Source organism: Tasmannia lanceolata, unplaced genomic scaffold, assembly GCF_043159265.1.
Source record: "Tasmannia lanceolata isolate RefF3 unplaced genomic scaffold, GAP_Taslan_0.1 ptg000012l, whole genome shotgun sequence".
In the NCBI taxonomy this organism is placed as follows: Eukaryota; Viridiplantae; Streptophyta; class Magnoliopsida; order Canellales; family Winteraceae; genus Tasmannia; species Tasmannia lanceolata.
The window spans coordinates 20,831,348-20,835,171 of NW_027518689.1; the positions used below are offsets into that span (position 1 = coordinate 20,831,348).

Here is a 3,824-nt window from a genome sequence, read left to right on the forward strand (position 1 = left end):
GATTTTAGAAATCCTTTAGAAATTACCTTTTAAAAAGATAATTTCTTAGTTATTAAGCTATTTTTCTTGATTAATTGAGAAATATTTTCCAAATTAGGGACTTACCAGACAGTCTACATATAAGCCCTTCCATCTAATGGTCAGGATTGTCCGATTCCTCCAACTTTCAGATGAACGGCTGTCATGTGAGTGGCCCCACAAAACCTGCCCCCTATAAATAAAAGAGGACACTCCATTTCCCAGATTCCCCCTTTCCCTGGAAACCCAGAAATATTTTCATTGAAATATTTTCAAGTCCTATCAAGCCCATATGTTTAATGACATCTTCGCACGAATTCCTTGTTACCTAAGATCGACAATTATTTCGCCTAGGATATTTTTCCCAAATAAATTTCCTTGACTTGGGCATTTCTAAGTCTCACTAAGTCCATAAAATGAAATTTTTGCACGAACTCCTTTTAATCAAGGATCGATAATTTCTTGATTTGTGCGTGTCATCCTTGCGCAGGGGCCATGCTAATCTTCTCTGTATCGTTTCAATTTTATCGGATGTATCTGAAGAGACTAATCAAGGATCGATAATTATTCAGCATGGAATATTTCTCCCATACGATTTTTCCTTGACTTGGGCACTTCTAAGTCTGATGAAGCCCATATGCTTAATGAATTTTTTGCACGAACTCCTTTTAATCAATGGTTGACAACTATTCCGTCTAGCATATTTCTCCTAAATAATTTTCCTTGACTTAACACTTTTAAGTCACATCAAGCCCATATGCTTAATGAATTTCTCACAAACTTCCTTTTAACTAAGGATTAGTAATTATTCCGTTTAGGATATTTCTCCCAAACAATTTTCCTTAACTTAGACTCTTTTAAGTCCATTAAGCCCATGTGCTTGATTAAAATTTTTGCTCGAATTCCTTTTGCCAAAGGATCGGCAATCATATCATAGTTAAATATATAATTTACATAAATTCTTATTTTTTCACTCTATCTCTAATATAGTGATATTCGATGCGTATATGTTTTCCCTTGAAGCTATTCATTCCACTTTATATCAGCCATTGCCGCCTAATACTCACAGTACATTTCTATTCGTCCATCAACCAAACTAAGGTCCAAATCGATCAAAAATCATTGCATGAGTATTTGTCAATTTCATACTACAGGCCAAACACTTAGTTTCCAATGCGTATCTTGCTAGACAACCCTATTTCTTACTAGATCAAAAAATAGCCGTATCTCTAAATATGAACACATGTCCAAAAGTGGATTTACTGATATCTTTGATACTGGTGAAATCCGCGTCAAATTAATCAAAAAGCTCATGCTTATCCACTTGAAAACACAATTTGAGGTGCTTAGTTCCTTTAATGTATTTCATTATTTTTTTTCACCGCTTCCTAATGAGCAGGACCATGATTACTATGATATCTGCTTACTGGGCCTATTGGATAGGCCAAATACGGCCTAATACATAAAATTGCATACATCAAGCTGCCAATCTCTTAAGTATACAAAACATTAAGTCTTTTATGTCCTTCTCCTAGACATTGACTCATCGACAATTTCCTGTCTACAACTCTACCCATTAGGGGAACATCCTCTACCCATTAGGGGAATATGTGCAAGATTACAATTCTGAATTTCAAAATGTTTAAGTACTAAATTTAAATACATTCCTTTGTTAAACCCAACATTTTGTTCTCCCTGTCCATAGTGATTTGAATCTCGAGAACATAAGATTTTTCTCCCAGATTTTTCGTCTCAAATTTTAGGCTAAGTTCGGACATAGTTCTTTCTAGGTCATTTTTCGCTATAAGTGTATTGTCCACATTATGAGAATATTGTTAACCTGTCTAAGTTTAGCTAATATAATCTATATTGAGGCAAACTTGGCAACTGATGAGTAAGTTTCTTGGTAGTAGATGCATTTTCTTTGTGTAAACCCCTTGATAACTAACTGAATTTAAGCTTGTCAATTGATGCTTTCAAATGCCGGTGCTGATCAACGTCTTTCTTGTATCCGTCATTAGCTTCTTGCAATTTGTTTTAAGGTCGACATGTAATGTCATGATCCTCTCAACCACTTTGTCAGTGGAAAAACTCTATTCTCGAAGCTTTGGTAATGGTATAAGATCCAATGTATGCTGTGGTACACGCCTATAAACGATCTCGAAAGAAATTTGTCGTATTCTTGAAAGCAAACTCAGCTTGAGCAAGAGAAAAATCCCCCTGGTTGGGCTTATCTTCAGACAAACATCAGATGATATTCACTAAAGCATGATTGATTGCAGTTGTCTTCCCTGATCTTCATAGGTCCATTCTTCCTCTTCTTCACCGTCCTCCTTGAAGACATCTTCTACTCCCTGTAGTTTAGGATTTTCGTTGTCTACCTCTTCTGAACTAGTAGCCAAATTAGGCATCCAACGTTGAGGGAACTGATTGGATCTATGGCTAGGCTGGCTACAACGGTAGCGCTTCATTGGTTGGGACAGAGCATATGGGTTCTTGTTCCCATCCCTCATGGTGGTCGCTTTGGCTTGCCCACTGCCTGGATCTTGGGTTGTAGTTGGAGGTGGTTAGGATTGCCTTGTCAATGGATCTCTCCCTGACGCCTGTGTTGGTTCTCGTACTGATGTGACATGTGTTGTCCTGCTTGTTGAGTTCTTTATGGGTAGCCGATCCATCTATGTCTCTACTCTAGTGGCTAGTTTGATGGGGTCGTTAAGAATCCACATAGGTAGCATTGAGAATCTACTTGGATCCAGGCCATGTGCAAGCCACTCGCAAACTGTGCCACTTGCTTCGATTCGGTCTCTGTCAAATCATTACGTAGTTAAGAGTCCACTTGTCGCTATTTTGGCATAGGGGGGCAAAGAATCCATGCAACATAGTCTGACCTCCTTGCCTTTCATGATGTAGGATCATCTCATTGACCTCCTTGTCGCTAGTCTCACCTTCATTGATTGGTGGTCTACAATTTAGACGTGGTGGATCACGAACCTGTCGATCGAGAGCCCCTTGGCCGATCATATTGTGTTCGTCCTCATGGATACGCCCACACTCAAAAGCATTTGTTAATCGAGTCATTGCTACTTGCAACTCCTGCATCAAACATTGATTGCCCCGTTGAAGCGCCTTGAATGCTGCCATTGTCATGAAGTCGTTCCTCGGTGCACCTTCCCAAGAATTGCTTTCGCCGGGTCCGCTATTAGCTGCCATTAAGGTGTTAATGAGAAGAAAAGAGTGATCAAAGTCTAGATTATGGGTGAATTAGAGGTGAAGGGAAGATGAAGTTTGCTGGGCGGTTTTTTTAGAGGTCTCAGCTGACTTTGGGATGGAATCTAGGGCGGTCAGTTGAAAGAAGGTAGAGGTTGCCAGGTTGGGGTGGCGGTTTTATGGGCAGGTCTTATAGGCTAAGTTTAAGGACTGTGCAGTTTGGGTTTTGAAGGTTGGTTTTATGCAGGAAGTAGCAAGGTTGTTAGGTTCCTGGTTAAAAGAAGGTGGTCAACTGAGATTTAGTGGCTATTAGAGAGGGTATGCGACTGAGAAAAGTATAGTGGCTGTTAGGGGTGTGCAAGTGCCTACGGAAGCGTTCTTCGACGATCTTCAAAAAGACTTGATCTTTAGTGGAGATTTTTTATTCAAGAACAGTCAAATTAGGAATAAATCTTGCATTAAACGAGATGAAAAGGGATGAAAGAGGATCAAAGATAAGAAGAGTTTGATCTCAATTTTCAATTTCAAAATAAAAGAGAGAAGAGGAGAGAAAATCTCTTTCTAATTTCTCCCAAGGAGGAACTCTACAATGTCAATTT

At 39.0% G+C, this 3,824-nt stretch overlaps 1 non-coding gene across 1 annotated transcript; it reads right to left on the reverse strand.

Moving 5' to 3' along the window:
• Window positions 1–462: 462 nt before the first annotated feature.
• LOC143889008 (U6 spliceosomal RNA) lies at window positions 463–565 on the reverse strand. The gene has a single exon (XR_013254635.1). It is a non-coding gene; the product is annotated as a U6 spliceosomal RNA (small nuclear RNA).
• Between the last annotated feature and the right edge of the window lie 3,259 nt (window positions 566–3,824).